This window comes from Panthera pardus, unplaced genomic scaffold, assembly GCF_024362965.1.
Source record: "Panthera pardus isolate Hobbes unplaced genomic scaffold, ASM2436296v1 HiC_scaffold_11, whole genome shotgun sequence".
Lineage (NCBI taxonomy): Eukaryota > Metazoa > Chordata > Mammalia > Carnivora > Felidae > Panthera > Panthera pardus.
Genome location: NW_026526666.1, coordinates 71,072,210 through 71,089,728, shown reverse-complemented (window position 1 = coordinate 71,089,728; position 17,519 = coordinate 71,072,210). Strand labels below are relative to the sequence as shown.

At 38.3% G+C, this 17,519-nt stretch overlaps 1 long non-coding RNA gene across 1 annotated transcript in view; it reads left to right on the top strand.

Moving 5' to 3' along the window:
• The window catches only part of LOC128775256 (uncharacterized), a 50,683-nt gene that overhangs the window by 8,844 nt on the left and 24,320 nt on the right, over positions 1-17,519 (top strand). The gene's annotated exons all lie outside the window — the stretch shown is intronic.

The following is a 17,519-nucleotide window of genomic DNA, read 5'->3' as shown; positions in this document are numbered from 1 at the left end:
CCTGTGCTTCCTGATAATTCTAACTTTGATAGGGTATATTTTAAATACTGGATGAAGTGGGGATGGGGAAAGATATTTGGTAAATGGAAAGGAACACTATGATTAAAACAATATTGAACTGATTGGACCTGTTACCCAACTCTGTCATATTTCTTATAGTAGACTTTGTGGTTGTCTTCCTTAAATCTATTACATCCCTCTTTAGTTGCAGAGCAGCCATAAAACTAGAGGAATTTTGCTCCAAGTGTTAGCCCCAACTTGTCTAATTGATTGGAATAATCCCATACCCCATTCTAAAGTGATTCACTCAGATATAAACGAAAACAAGTCAGTGAATGGCATTTCCCTGGTCACAGAAATTGGTTCAGGAATGAACATAACCCATTGGAACCAATGGACATGTGGTTTGCTAGCAATTTCCAGGAAAGAATTGTTCTCAGTATTCTATGAGAGCCTATGGAAGCAATTCTCTTAGTTCCCTGACACAGAAAAGAAGATGTCATGAATATAAGGGTAAGTTAGGCTTGGGTTGAATCTGACACACTGGAAGTAATATGGAAAAGATAGAAATAATTAGATTCCTGATATTGTCGAACCACTGAGTCAAACCTATTTGAAGCCCCCATGCTTGTTGGCATCCAGTTACATGAGCAAATAAATTCTTTATTATTTTTTCAGTATTTTATTGGGATATAATTTACATGCATTAAAATGCACCAATCTTGGGGCACCTGGGTGGCTCGGTTGGCTAAGCATCCAACTTCGGCTCAGGTCATGATCTCTCTATTCAGGAGTTTGAGCCCCACATCAGATGCCACGCAGAGCCTGCTTGGGATTCTCTCTACTCCTTTCCCTCTTGTGCGGGTGTGTATACCATCTCTCTCAAAATAAATAAGTAAACTTTAATAAATAAATAAATAAATAAAATGCACCAATCTTAAGCATGCAGCTTGATGACTTTTTACATATGTACACAGTCATAGGGCCAACACACAGATCAAGATATAGAACATTTCTATCATTCCAGGAGTGCCTGGGTGGCTCAGTCGGTTGCGTGTCTGACTTCAGTTCAGGTCATGGTCTCCCGGTTCATGAGTTGGAGCCCTGCACTGGGTTCTCTGCTGTCACCATAGAGCCCACTTTGGATCCTCTGTCCCCCTCTCTGTCTGCTCCTCCCCCACTTGCACTCTCTGTCTCTCTCAAAATAAATAAATAAACTTTTAAAAAAATAGATAAAAAAACTAGATTCCCTTCCTTTAAAAAAAAAAAAGACTCTGCTACAGGGTTAGGTTAAAATAATAATATTGACAAGCTTTTATTGATCTCTTTCTATTTGCCACACACTGTAATAAGTACTCATTATATTATCTCATTTATTAACATTATTAACCATGTGGGTTCAACATTTCAGATATTACAGATGGAGAAAACAGGTTTAAAGAGGTTGGCCTGCCCAAGATCACACACAGTTCAGGTGCACTGAAATTTAAAACTACATTTCTGACTTCAAGCCTTTGCCCTCCCCCCTTTTTTTGGAAGATGAGACCATAGCTTTTTATTTTATTTTATTTTTTATGTTTATTTTTAAGAGAGAGAGACAGTGTGAGCAGGGAAAGAGCAGAGAAAGAGGGAGACACAGAATCTGAAGCAAGCTCTAGGCTCCAAGCTTGTCAGCACAGAGCCCGACGCAGGACTCGAATCCATGAACCATGAGATAATGACCTGAGCCGAGGTCAAACGCTTAACCAACTGAACCACCCGAACCATGCAGGTGCCCCAAACCTTTCCCCTTAATCACCATGTACTGCCTCTAAAACATGCTGTGAAAAAAAAAATCTGTTGTGATAACTCAAAGAGCACCTCAAAGAGTTTTACTCAATTTCCTCTGCTTTGCAGCAGCACTCATCACCTTAACCACAATGTGATTTTAAATTCCACTGCAATTTGAATAGTGGTGGATCAGTAACTTGGTTAGAAGCCAATGAGAATGATGAGAACATCATTAAAGAAGTATCTCTGGGAATGCAAACTGGTGCAGCCACTCTGGAAAACCGTATGGAGGTTCCTCAAAAAACTAAAAATAGAACTACCCTACAACCCAGCAATTGCACTACTAGGTATTTATCCAAAGGATACAGAAGCGCTGTTTCGAAGGGACACATGCACCCCAATGTCTATAGCAGCACTATCAACAATAGCCAAAGTATGGAAAGAGCCCAAATGTCCATTGATGGATGAATGAATAAAGAAAATGTGGTATATACATATACAATGGACTATTACTCGGCAATCAAAAAGGATGAAATCTTGCCATTTGCAACTACATGGATGGAACTGGAGGGTATTATGCTAAGTGAAATTAGTCAGAGAAAGACAAAAATCATATGACTTCACTCATACGAGGACTTTAAGAGACAAAACAGATGAACATAAGGGAAGGGAAGCAAAAATAATATAAAAACAGGGAGGGGGACAAAACATAAGAGACTCATAAATATGGAGAACAAACTGAGGGTTGCTGGAGGGGTTGTGGGAGGGGGATGGGCTAAATGGGTAAGGGGCATTAAGGAATCTACTCCTGAAATCATTGCTTCACTATATGCTAATTTGGATGTAAATTTTAAAAAATAAAAAATAAAGTTAAAAAAAAAGATGTGTATATATATACAATGGAGTATTACTCGGCGATCAAAAAGAATAAAATCTTGCCATTTGCAACTACATGTATGGAACTGGAGGGTATTATGCTAAGTGAAATTAGTCAGTCAGAGAAAGACAAATATCATATGACTTCACTCATATGCAGACTTTAAGAGACAGATGAACATAAGGGAAGGGAAACAAAAATAAAAACATGGAGGGGGCAAAGCATATGAGACTCAGAAACATGGAGAACAAACAGAGGGTTACTGGAGGGGTTGTGGGAGGGGGAATGGGCTAAATGGGTAAGGGGCACTAAGGAATCTACTCCTGAAATCATTGTTGTACTATATGCTAACTAATTTGGATGTAAATTTAAAAAAATAAAATTAAGTATTATGTTGAAAAAAAAAAAGAAACAGGATTAACTATTTAATCCTGAACTCATTTGACTATAGCAACTTTTAAAAATATGTGATAGTTACCATAGGGGAGTGGGGAATGAAGATATTAGGTGGTGGGGATTAAAGAATACACTTATCATGATGAGAAAATAAAGTGAAGAAAAAAAAAAAGTATCTCTGATGGGGCAGAATGGGAGAAGGGGAGTGGGAGATATAGGCTTCTAGTTATGGAATGAGTAACTTGTGGGAATTAAAGATACAGCCTAGGGAATATAGTCAATAATATTGTAATAGTGTTGAATGATGACAGATGGTAACTACACTTGTAGTGAATATGTTGAATCACTATGTTGCACACCCAAAACTAATGTGACATTGTGTGTCAACTCAAATTAAAAAATTAAAGTAAAAAAAAGAAGTACTATGCCAAGTTTTCACCTATTCAAGTTCAGTTTTCACAGGCTTATACCAGCATTGCTTCCTCAGAAATCTCCACATTCTGTGTTAAAGTGAGGGCTCTGCTAGGAGGGCAGCTTGAGAATGCTGCCCAGCAAGTGAGAACAGAATACAGGTCAAGGAAGGATTTTAGGGACAAAAGAGAAAGGGAAGAGTGATCATATCAGAGGTAAAGAACCCAGAGTTAGTCCTTTATCCAGGAAAAACCAAGGATGCTGGCTTCTTCTTGCTGTTTCTTGCCTCTTCCCTTCTGTATAATATTATTAGTAACCAAAGAATTTAGACCTCAGATTTCTCTATTCTTTCTTCTAATCATCCAGCCAAAAGCTCCTGTGGAGTATATAGCTGTGTTCCCTGTTTGGACTGCCAGTGTAGCATACAGCTTGCCTTTAAATTGGTTACTCCTCAAATAGGATCTTGCTTGCAATGGAGAACAGGAAGAACTGTCACTGTAGTTACCACAGTCTTTCATCTTCAAAGATAGCAATCGTGGTGGAATCTTTGGAATTTGTGGCATTTCTTTTATACTCCATATGTTAAGAAAGTTTGCAAAGGTATATTAAGCAGAATGTCTTAACCCTAATTTCTACTTTAAAATATTTTTTAATTTGATTAATTCTCTGACCTACTTCCCATCGTATCTATTCCAAATCTTCATCAAAATTCTACTTAAAGCTGGGGCACCTGGGTGGTTCAGTCCGTTAAGCATCTGACTTGATTTCAGCTCAGGTCATGATCTCATGGTTGCAGGATTGACTCCACACTGACCATGGAGCCTGCTTGGGATTCTCTCTCCTCTCTCTGCCCCTTTCCCTCTCTCACTCTCTTTCAATATAAGTAAATAAACATTAAAAAAATAAAAAGACTCAGGGCGCCTAGGTGGCTCAGTCAATTGAGCGTCCAACTCTTGATTTCGGTTTTGGTCATGATCTCACGGTTCGTGAGTATGAGCCCACATTGGACTTTGTGCTGACAGTGTGGAGCCTGCTTGGGATTCTGTCTCTCCCTCTCTCACTGGCCCTCCCTTGTTCATGCTTTCTCTCTCTAAATAAATAAATAAATAAACTTAAATATGTAAATAAATAAAAACTTAAATAAATATGTATATTTATATATATAATAAATATATGTGTGTGTGTATATATATATTTTTTTTTTGAAAGAGTCTAAAATTCTCCACCTGTCATTCTCATAAGCCATCTGCCTGTTCTACCAAAAACAATAGGCAATTGGCTAGTCTCCATCTGTCTTCCTTTCCATCTCTAAAAATCACAACCTTCCTTTCTGCCTTTTCTTCCTGCTTCTTAACAAAATTAAACTCTGCCTATGTCCTCAATTCCACCTTCTCTGAGTCCTTTGGGAACTTCCCTCCACAGTTATCCCCAGTTTTTAAGTGTTCTCAATTTCTCTCTTTCCACTGGGCCTTTTCACTCTGTTTTCCAATATGTACAAAATCTCTTATTCTGAGAAAGAAACCTCCAATTGACTCCTCAGTTATCCCTAATTTCTGTTATATTTTGCACTCTCTTTTAATTACCACACTTTCTGAAAAATGCAATACACTTAAAGGTCTCTACCTCCTTACCACTATCTCCTTAATGCCCTGGAGTCCAGTAATTAAGGAAAACTGGCAGCACCAAATACCTCTGTAACTAGGGATAAAGGAAAGTAGTTGAAATGTGTATTGGGTAAAAAGTTGTTTGAGAAGTGATTACTTCCCTAGGTCTCCCAAACTCCATGTTGCCGCATAACTTCGTTACCACAGAAGTCTGGAACTGATTTTCTGGAGGGGATATGATTAGGACCTCTGGATTAGGGGATGCCAGGCAAAGTTAAGGGCTTGGGTACCTTGCAAAAACAGGGAGATCAAACAATCATATATACTAAGTGCTGAGCTGTCTCTAACCCATCCCCCACACTGCTTCCAGAGCACTGGCAGCAGCTTGCCCTCTACTCCTCAGGCAGGAAATGCAAGACTCTTCTCTGAGGAACCTACTGTTCCTCAGAGAAAAGACCTAAAGAAACTAACATCAGGGGTTTCTTCAACAAATGGCTTGTGCAGGTCTGTCCATAGGGAGACTCAAAGTCAATAAGCCCCACTTCATGCTCAAGTTCCTAATGAGCTCTTCAACTTGTAATCATGAACAGACAACCAAAATTATCATCTCTCTGAAGAAAGCCTCTGACATGAAAGACATAGATCAAAACAACCAAACAATAAACAAACAAACAAACAAAAAAAAAACCTCTAAGGAGATAAAGCCTCTACATGGAGTAGAAAATTCCTCAGACAGAAGAGAGAATAGCACATCTATAAAACAAAAATAGTATGTCATTAATAAATTAATGAAAGGAGCATTCAGAAGGAAAAGAAAAATCCTCTCAGGGATGGAGGGCATCAAAGTGTACAAGCTTAAAGTTGTAAGTCATATAGATGTGACATATAAACAATATAAACATATAAACAAGTCATAGTGATGTAACATACAGCATGGTGACTATAGTTAATACTTTATTGCACATTTGAAAGTTGCTAAGAAAATTGCTAAGTTGCAATTCTCATCACACACAGAAAAATTCTGTAACTATGTATGGTGATGGTTTTTAACTAGACTTATTGTGATCATTTTGCAACATATACAAATATTGAATCATGTTGTATACCTGAAACTAACATAATGTTTTATGTTAATTATACCTCAATAAAAAAATAATTTCTTGGAAATTAAATATATGATAGCAGAAATCCAAATATCAATAGATAAATTTGAAGAAATCTCTTAAAAGTAGTACAAAATGAGTTAGAGGTGGAAAATAAGAAAAGATGAAAATTAGATGACCAGTTCAAAAGTTACAACATCAGAATGATAGGCATCCTAGAAGAAGCAGAAGGGAGAGAATCATTAATGAAACAATTCGAGAAAATATCCCAGAATCAGGGCACCCGGGTAGCCCAGTCAGTTGAACGTCCAACTTTGGCTCAGGTCATGGTCTCATAGTTCATGAGTTTGAGTCCTGCGTCAAGTTTTGTGCTGACAGCTCAGAGTCTGGAGCCTTCTTTGGATTCTGTGTCTTCCCCCTTTCTCTGCCCCACCCCCACTTTAAAAAAAAATTTTTAAAAAGGAGAAAATACCCCAGAATTAAGGTTTCTAGATTTGAAAGAGACATGGCAAAAAGTTTGAAGTTACTAGAGCATGAGGAATTTAGGACCACTTGGTAAAGGACCTTTTAAGCTATTCCTAGGAACTTAAATTTTATCTCCTATAGGCACAGCAGAGATTCTTTAGTAGGGAATGACCAAATTAGATTATATATTAAGGAGCTGGGCTGGAGGTGGGGGGAAAGCAGTAGGATAAACAGTGATATGGAGGAGAGAAACAATAATGACAATGAGAATGTTTCCAAAACTATTAGAAATGGTTAGGAAAGAAATGTTGAAGCAGATTTAAGAACTATTTAGGAGGTGGACTAGGCAGACTTGGAGCAATAAAGAAAATTTAAAGGAAATTAAAGAAAGTAGAAAATGTTTTCCAGGTTTCTAATTTGTATTATACAGTAAAAGTTAAAGTTAATAACCAAAATAGAAAATTCAGGAGTAAGAGATTTAAAGGAAAGGATTACGAGTTCACTTTGGGACATATTATGCTTGAGGTGCTTGTGAGACATCTAGGTATAAATGGACTGAAGCTCAAGAGAGTAACTTAGGACAAGGGAGAATTTGATCTGGCTTAGGGTAGGAGGTGGGGTCTTATAGAACAAGTGGGATCACCCTGAGCAAGTATATAGAGTTGGGGAGTGGGGCAAGCAGCGAGGACTAGAATGAAACCAAGTGACCACCAACAATTAAGGAGTGGACACACAGGGAGAAGCAAACAAAGGAGAGTGGAGTTATACAAGAAAGAGAAAGTGAGATCATTCAAGCCCAATGAAGAATGGAAGTTAAGGAAAGGCAAAACAAAGCATTGAAGAAGTAGGATAAGGATAGAAAAAAATTGGATTTGACCATTAAGAGATTCAGTTTTAATATTGTGGTGGGTGATATACCAGATTTTAGTTTCTTAAGGATTGGATGGGAGAGAAAGAAACAAGGACATGTAAACACAAATAATTGTAATACAAGGCGTATGTGTATTGTAGTAGAAGATAAACATATATTATTCTATTCTGCTAGTAGTAGTCTGCTATGCATGGTCTGTTGTCTACATAATAGCTGCCTTCCTTCAGACTGCTGGCCTCCAAACTACTCAGACAATACTGCCCTTGTCCCAACCTCTAATACTCCTCCCCTTGCCTATTCAATAAGAGAGCACATTCTGCTTCTTAGAGCCAGCAGCTCAGTAGAGCTGATGAGCCTCTCGTACTCAAGATTTTCTTCAGCAATCTTCTTCTAGAATCCACAGGCACTCAAGAAGGGGTTGGAGAGGAATAGATTAAATTATAGTCAGCATACTTTTCCCTGCAAGCACACACCTGAAATTTCTATTGCCACCAGTCTCCAGGTCTTGTCATTCAGTCTAGTCCCCCATGTCAGACTTCTTCATTCATGAGGTTTTTCTCTCAGAAAATCTATGAGCTCTCCCTCAAATCCTGTTCTGCAGACAGGTATGTATATGCCAAAATTCGAACACGAGACAAGTTCAAGTTTTTTCCCAGATTTGTGGACTTGAAGCAAATCACAGAATTTCAATGGAAATATTGTTTAATATCCTCAAAAGTATTATGGCAGATAAGAAGCTGGAGATAGGTGGGGGAATATGGAGAAAAATAATAATAACATAAATTGAGCACTTACTGTGCATTAGGCACTGAGCTAAATTCTTTATCTGTATGTTACAGGTTAGGAAACTGATTCAGAAAGTAACAAACTAATATGGTTGGTAAATAGCAGAGACATTATTTGAACATATACAGTGTTAGTCCAGAGCCCTTACTAGGTTAAGGGCAAAGAATTAAGCTCTGAATTAAAAAAACAAAAGTACATTGTCTCTAGCCCCAATTTACCCATTTTATTTATTTATTTATTTAGAGAGAAATTGTGCACACACACAAACAGGGAAGGGGTTGAGTGAGTGAAGAGAGAGAATCTTAAGCAGGCTCCATGCTCAGTGCAGACCCTGATGCAGGGCTCAATCTCATGACCCTGAGATTATGACCTAAACTGAAATCTTAACTGACTGAGCCACCCAGACACCCTCCAATTATCAATTCTAAACTGGAAGTTCAGTTTAATAAAAAGACTAAAAAGTAAATAAAGGAAATGTCAAGGAAGCATAAGAGCCGAATACATAAAACAAGGTATCAAAAATTGTGGGGGGCCAGGCCCCGGTGCCAGGCTGAGACCGGGTCCAGCAATGTTCCCCGTTGACTCAAGCCAACCCGGTGGTTCCCCCTCCCATTCCCCCACTTTCAAGGGCATACGAAAGCCTTGTCAAGGCTGAGAAAGTTAATTCCTGAAGCCTGTGGTCTGCAGGTGTTGGCAGTAATGCTACCTCCCTTTTTCTACCCTGAGTCAGATAGAAACAAACATGGGAATTGTGTTTTGCTAGCAATCTTATCAACAAGGTCTTGTTGTGACCCGTCTAGAAAATGCACAAGAAACACACAACTAAATGTTTTGGTGGGCAGCGATTATGTGAAACCTGTTTATTCTTAGAATGGCCTGACCCATAAGAGTCTGGATATAAAAGATTGTGTACAGCAACAATAAAGCCGTCACTTGGGCCATCAGCCCAGGGGACCCTCCTGTTCCCAAACTTTCTCTTCTCTCTTTTTTTCTTGCATTCCCCTACCCTCAGGACCCTGACCTCGGTGTTTGTCGCGCCGGCGCGACAAAAAATAGAATTAAATATCAATTATGATGATAGAGGTAAGCAATTTAAAACCTTGCATTAAAGGACTAAAACTGAGAAATTCCATGTCAAGCTGCTAATTTGGGCACAAGAATTTAACTCCCTTTGTATCAGAGTCCAGCCTGATAGGTGAAAGAGAAATATGCTAAAGGATGAAGCGCACAGCTAATCCATGAGGATTGCTAGGTGAGCACTAGTAGGCTTCCTTCATGTTGTCAAAAAAACAGTTCACTGGAACAGTTCACTGGAACCATGAAATGAAATATCTTTCTCCTATGACCGTGTAGTGTCCCTCCAGAACTCTCTTTTGACAAAGGCTAATATCAAACCAACTGACATAGTTTACATAGTTTACAGGGTCTATTACCAAAAGTGGGACAAAGAAGAATGCATTTGGATCTAAGAAACAATAGATTAATAATTGACAGAGTTCATCCCTTAACTTCCTTCTTCATATACACCTTTCTTCATACAAACTTCCATACAACAATAAAATAACTATTTCCACCTAATAAGTTAGCCGACAGCAATTTGTATAGAAAATAATAAAAAGGAAAGAGAAGAACAAAATAGTTAAATATACAAATAAATATACTACACATAATAAGTGAAGAGAAAATAGACAAAGCTAGTACAGTCCTCATTTTGGTAATTGGTCATGAGGTCACACTTAGTATCCGTGACTTCCTTCTTCCACTAACCACAGTAACCATTCTGGTCTTTTACACATTAGGGTGATCTGAACCTTCATTTTGGAAGGGCTTTCCAATAGTCCTGCCCTTGTTTGATTGCTATAGTTTTCCATAACCTTTACTTTGTGTGTGGGATTATTAAAGGTAGCCCCAGGGATCCCCTGGTTCCAGAATCACTCTTTTTTGCTCTATGTAGCAACAACTTGATTTACCCTTGGTAATCAGGGAGTAAAAACCCAGTAGAGTAATTCTTTTGTCTGCCTACTGGTTCAGTGACATAAAAAGCCCAAATAGCCAGATGGAGTTTCATCTTCAAATTCAATGGAACCATTGTTGTATTCCCCATTAGAAGCAAAGATTTCCAAACCAGCAGAACTCGGAGTAGCTGAAAGAGGAAGCAAAAATCCTGTGAGTGGGTTATTAGGTATTAATTGTGAGAGGAGCCATCTCCACTTCCTACCCTTGATTTCCAGATTCTGAATATAGAGGGGGCAGTACCATGTAATGGTCTCTGATTCAAAGCATAAACTGCATACTGTAAGACAAAATCCTATCCTTTCATGGTGTCATCTCCTAACCTGATAATCTAGTCATTCTTTAAGATTCATCCAACTTCTGCAGAGACCAAACAGGTATGTTAAATGCAGATGTGATAGATATCAGCATCCCAGCATGTTTCAAGTCTTTGATGGTGGTACTAATATCTGTAATTCCTGCAGAAATACAGTATTGCTTCTAGTTTGCTATTTCGGTAGAGAGGGTTAGCCTTTCTACCACAATGGTTCTCATAAACATGTTTACTCCATTATACATTCAGGGACTGGGGAATAACCATAGGATGTATCTGTGGACCAACTGGTTCTACCTTTGCTTAGGCTAAGACTCCATCTATTACCTACCAATCATAGTCTCCACTGTAAGCCACAGTGTCATTTTGGATCCCCCATGATTAGCATTAATACCTGAAAGACCTAGATATTCCTTTTTTTTCCCCAGTACACAACCACTCTAGCAAATGGGTGAACACCCCTTGAAGAACGCCTGGAGGAAGATTTATGATGTATTCATGCTGCAAAATCATTCCTCATGGGAAGGAAGCCTCCCAGTCAATCAAAGGATTCTACATTTGTGAACTGGCTTAAGTTTGGAAACTGGGCAAGAGGCCATGACTCTATATTGTGGTAACTCAAGTGAGATTTTTGGCCACCCAACACAGACCAGGCTGTTTATCTATTTTACTCCAAGGGATGTCATGATCAATTAATTAGCCATAACCAATGGTCCCTATGGACCAAAGTCTTATTACTAATAACATACCTCCTGCCCTTTAGAGTAACCATGCCCAACTTGTCTTTTATGCTTAAGTGCTGCTACTTGACCTGTTACTTGGGATCCCATCATTTCTAGTGAAATCAAGGAGTTCATCACAATGACAGCATCTTGTATGGTCCTACCTTTCCCACAATGGAGAGCAACCGCAAATCTCTCTAATGTATTTCTCAGTGTTTAATATTTCTCTTCTCACTAATATATTTCTCAATATTTTAGTGACAGGAGTGCCTTCCAGACCTCCCCAGGAGTTATAGTTGGGGGACAAGTATGACGTTTGCACATGATAAATTTACTCCAAATTTCCTGTCTCCTTAAGTCTTTGGATACCCTTCTTTACTTCAGGCCAGTGAAGCTCTGGTATCTTATCTTCATTCAACAGGCCACCAATAAGTCACAATTTTCATCAACCAACCCTTTAAGCTGTTAGAGCCACCTACATTTGTACAAATTAACACATTAAATCTGGAATCTCTAGTAAGCAGCCCCATATCAATGAATTCTTCCTGATCTAGTTATGTTTTGCCCTCTGTGCTCTGATACCCTTAGAATTTGCTCCTAAACACATTTCCAAGTTTTTTGCTGACACTGTATATATTAGCTAAACCTTGTGATAATTCAGGGGGAGGAGCCAAATGGTGGAACAGCATGGACGCTTTTTGTGTGTCTCATGTCCATGAAATACAGCCAGACCAACACTAAACCATCCTACATACCTAGAAAACTGATTGGAAGATTAACACAACAATCTGCACAACCTGCAGGTAAGCAGGTAACCAGGTAAGCAGGTATGTGACACGAAGAGCTGAACTTGGGGAGCAAGAAGCTGCAAAAGGAATTCACCCCAAAAGAAAGAGCACAAAGAAACGACAGCCAGGGATTTAACCAACACAGATACAAGCAAGATGTCTGAACCAGAATTTAGAATCGCGATAATAAGAATACTAGCTGGAGTCGAAAATAGATTAGAATCCCTTTCTGCAGAGATAAAAGAAGTAAAAAATAGCCAGAATGAATTTAAAAATGCTATAACTGAGCTGCAATCACGGATGGATGCAGCAGCAGTAAGGATGGACAAGGCAGAACAGAAAATCAGCGATAGAGAAGACAAACTTATGGAGAATAAAGAAGCAGAAAAAAAGAGGGAGATTAAGGCAAAAGAGCACAATTTAAGAATTAGAGAAATCAGTGACTCATTAGAAAGGAACAACATCAGAATCATAGGGGTCCCCGAGGAGGAAGAGAGAGAAATAGGGGTAGAAGGGTTATGTGAGCAAATCATAGCGGAAAACTTCCCTAACCTGGGGAAAGACAGATATCAAAATCCAGGAAGCACAGAGGACTCCCAATAGATTCAACAAAAACCATCAACAAGGCATAGCAGAGTCAAATTCACAAAATACTCAGGTAAGGAGAGGATCATGAAAGCAGCAAGGGAAAAAATAAGTCCCTCACCTACAAGGGAAGACAGATCAGGTTTGCAGCAGACCTATCCACAGAAACTTGGCAGGCCAGAAGGGAGTGGTGGGATATATTCAGTGTGCTGAATCAGAAAAATATGCAGCCAAGAATTCTTTTTTTTTTTTTTAATTTTTTTTTTTAACGTTTATTTACTTTTGAGACAGAGAGAGACAGAGCATGAACGGGGGAGGGGCAGAGAGAGAGGGAGACACAGAGTCAGAAGCAGGCTCCAGGCTCCGAGCCGTCAGCCCAGAGCCTGACGCAGGGCTCGAACTCACAGACCGCGAGATCGTGACCTGAGCTGAAGTTGGACACTTAACCGACTGAGCCACCCAGGCGCCCTGCAGCCAAGAATTCTTTATCCACCAAGACTGTCATTCAAAATAGGAGAAATAGGGGCGCCTGGGTGGCGCAGTCGGTTAAGGGTCCGACTTCAGCCAGGTCACGATCTCGCGGTCCGTGAGTTCGAGCCCCGCGTCAGGCTCTGGGCTGATGGCTCGGAGCCTGGAGCCTGTTTCCGATTCTGTGTCTCCCTCTCTCTGCCCCTCCCCCGTTCATGCTCTGTCTCTCTCTGTCCCAAAAATAAATAAAAAACGTTGAAAAAAAAAAAAAATTAAAAAAAAAAACAAAAAAAAAAAAAACAAAATAGGAGAAATAAAAAGTTTCCCAAACAAAAATTAAAGGAGTTTGTGACCACTAAACCAGCCCTGCAAGAAATTTTAAGGGGGACTCTCTGTAGGGAGAAAAGATGAAAAAAATATATATATATTTATTTATTTATAATATATATATTTATAAATATATATTTATATATATTTAATATATAATATTTATAGCATTTTATATTTTATATATTATATAGAGAGATATATAAATATAAAAATATATAAATATATATTTGTATACATAGTTATATATTTAAATATTTTATAATATATTATATAATATTTATATATTTATATATAATATTTATAATATTAATAATATTTATAATATATATGAATATATTATAAAAATATATATTTATAAATAAATACCAAAAGCAACAAAAGATTAGAAAGGACCAGAGAACACCACCAGAAACTCCAACTCTATGAGCATCATCATGGCAATAAATTCATATCTGTCAGTACTCACTCTAAACGTCAAAGGACTCAATGCTCCAATCAAAAGACATAGGGTAACAGAATGGATAAGAAAACAAGATCCATCTATATGCTGTTTCCAAGAGACCCACTTTAGACCGAAAGACACCTACAGATTGAAAATAAGGGGATGGAGAACCGTCTATCATGCTAATGGTCAACAAAAGAAAGCTGGAGTATATATAAGTATATAAGCCATACTTATATCAGACAATCTAGACTTCAAAATAAAGACTGTATCAAGAGATGCAGAAGGGCATTATATCATAATCAAGGGGTCTATAGACCAAGAAGACCTAACAATTGTAAACATTTATGTGCCAAATGTGTAGCACCCAAATATATAAATCAATCACAAACATAAACTCATCGATAGTAATACCATAATAGTAGGGGTCTTCAACACCCCACTCACAACAATGGACAGATCATCTAATAAAAAAATCAACAAGGAAACAATGGCTTTGAATGACACATTGGACCAGATGGACTTAACAGATATATTCAGAACATTTCATCCTAAAGCAGCAGAATATACATTCTTCTCCAGTGCACATGGAACGTTCTCCAGAATAAACCTTGTGATAATTCATTTGATGTACTAACTACTCCTTTTTGGGCCATATTATATACCAGACCCCCTAGAGTAGACTGAGATTTGACCCCACTTATAGTTCTAGTGGCAACCAAGTATGATTGTGGTGTTTTTACAGAGGGTGCACACCCCCTTGTAAGTCATCTGTCCTTAGTTTACTGCCAGGTTTTTAAGCAAAACAAGGCTAGTTTCCTCAGAGCCCTGCCTTTTAGAGATGATGGGTATGTTTATGGCAGTAGTTTCACGGATTTACACTTATCTCCGGACTCACCAAGTTGTATGCATTAAATATGTACAGCTTTTTGTATGTCATTCACTTTTTGAACTCAATAATGTGGCTTAAAAAAAAGAAATTTAGGGGCACCTAGGTGCCTCAGTCGGTTAAGTGTCTGACTTCAGCTCAAGTCATGATCTCACAGTTTGTGATTTCGAGCCCCACGTCAGGCTCTGTGCTGACATCTCGGAGCCTGGAGCCTACTTCAGATTCTGCGTCTCCCTCTCTCTCTCCCTCTGCCCCTCCCCCCCCCAAAATAAATAAACATTAAAAAATTAATTTAAAAAAGAAATATAAAATGAAAAAAAATTATATTGCCTTACACTTTGCCCATCCCTCTAATAGAGGAAGAAGGAGATGGTAAGAAGTTTACCACTGCTTGGGAATGCAAGCTGGTGCAGCCACTCTGGAAAACAGTATGGAGGTTCCCCAAAAAACTAAAAATAGAACTACCCTACGACCCAGCAATTGCACTACTAGGTATTATCCAAGGGATACAGGTGTGTTGTTTTGAAGGGACACATGCACCCCAATGTTTATAGCAGCACTATCCACAATAACCAAAGTATGGAAAGAACCCAAATGTCCATCGATGGATGAATGGATAAAGAAGATGTGGTGTACATATATATGCAGTGGAGTATTACTCAGCAATCAAAATGAATGAAATCTTGCCATTTGCAACTATGTGGATGGAACTGGAGGATATTATGCTAAGTGAAATTAGTCAGTCAGAGAAAGACAAATATCATATGACTTCACTCATATAAGGACTTTAAGAGACAAAACAGATGAACATAAGGGAAGGGAAGCAAAAATAATATAAAAACAGGGAGGGGGCAAAACAGAAGAGACTCTTAAATATGGAGAACAAACAGAGGGTTACTGGAGGGGTTGTGGGAGGGGGGATGGGCTAAATGGGTAAGGGGAATTAAGGAATCTACTCCTGAAATCATTGTTGCACTATATACTAATTTGGATGTAAATTAAAAATAATAATAATAAAATAAAACAAATAAATAAAAGGATAATAAAGAGGAAAAAAAAGAAGTTTACCACTGCTCAGGAAGTTCTCCCCTCTAGTCCTTCCTTCTGAGTTGCTGCCACCACCTGAATCAGACAGGCAACACAAAGCAGTCTCTAATTATCACTAACACACGCTACCCACTATTGCCAGTTGTCCCCACAAGTGTTAGGTCACAGTTTCCCAAGTCAATATGACTTTTTTTAAATACTGAAAATATAAGGGGACAAGGAGTTTATTTGAGAGGAGGGAACCTAATAAGTTTCAATTTGTCTCAGTTGCCACATTTAGGAAGAACACTGATTTGGGGTAACAGCTAAAATTGGGGGGAGGAGGTTTAAAGAACAAACAGCTATTCTTTTTTTTTATTTTTTTTAATGTTTATTTATTTTTGAGACAGAGAGAGACAGAGCATGAACGGGGGAGGGTCAAAGAGAGGGAGACACAGAATCTGAAACAGGCTACAGGCTCTGAGCTGTCAGCACAGAGCCCGACGCCGGGCTCGAACTCACGGACCGCGAAATCATGATCTGAGCCAAAGTCAGCCGCTTAACCGACTGAGCCACCCAGGTGCCCCTAAACAGCTATTCTTTAAAGAACTAACAACTATTAGGTGCCTCAGTAGTGCAGTAGGTAGCACTTCAGTCTCATAAAGAACTAACAACTATTAAGATCACTGGCAGTCATTCTTAGTGATAACAGGTGCTTATGTCCAAATAGAAATGGAGAAATAGTGCTATGAGAAAAGCAGCATTAGAAACATAATCGAGTTACATAAATCATGGGAAATTTCTAGGAATGATCATGTATTTACAGTAAGCTTATTCTCCTTGGTCTGGTGAAAGATCTGAAGAAGGAGAAATAGACAAGTAACATATTAATCAAAGAATATTATCAAAAACTTTTGAAATAAAAAGTGCATCTAGAATCCATGAATTGAATAAGTTCATACCTTCTTTTTGACTAATGTTATACTCTATGATTTCCACATTAGAGGATGCATCTTTTGGGGGCCCCTAAGCCATATTATTCGGCTACCCACATTTATTTATAACTAAATTATTAGTTATCCTTTTTAAGTTCAAACCATAGCTCTGTCATTGTTACCCATGCAGTTGTCCTTTCAACATGTTACTCATATGGTGAGAATAGTGCTGACCATGATGACATCAGGATTCCTTATGGAAAATATCTAGCAAGCTAATTACTTTGTAGTTATAGCAAATGCAGTTGCCTTTAGGCCACAAGTTCTATGAGAGTAAACATTTTTTTTTTTTAGAGTAAACATTTTACAATATAGGTTCAGACCTAGGAAAAAAATCACTGTCTTTTTCCTCCCAGGAACAAAAACTAAGACCAGATAAGAATCTAGAAAGTTACTTATCAGTACACAAGAATAGGCTTAGAGTCTTTCCTTTGCTGCCAGAGTGGTGCTGATTTCAGCATAAAGGCATCCTTCAGTTGAGAGGCCCTGTCACTCATCAGTGATGTTCACTTTGGTTAATTAGAAATACTAAAATAACATGGGAATAATTTTACTAGCCTAAAAGAGCATGAATAAATTATACAAAAGCCATGAGTAAACAGAACATTCACATTAGCTTTTCATAATGGTTCCCATCTCAACTTCATAGATTTAAAATGTCTCCA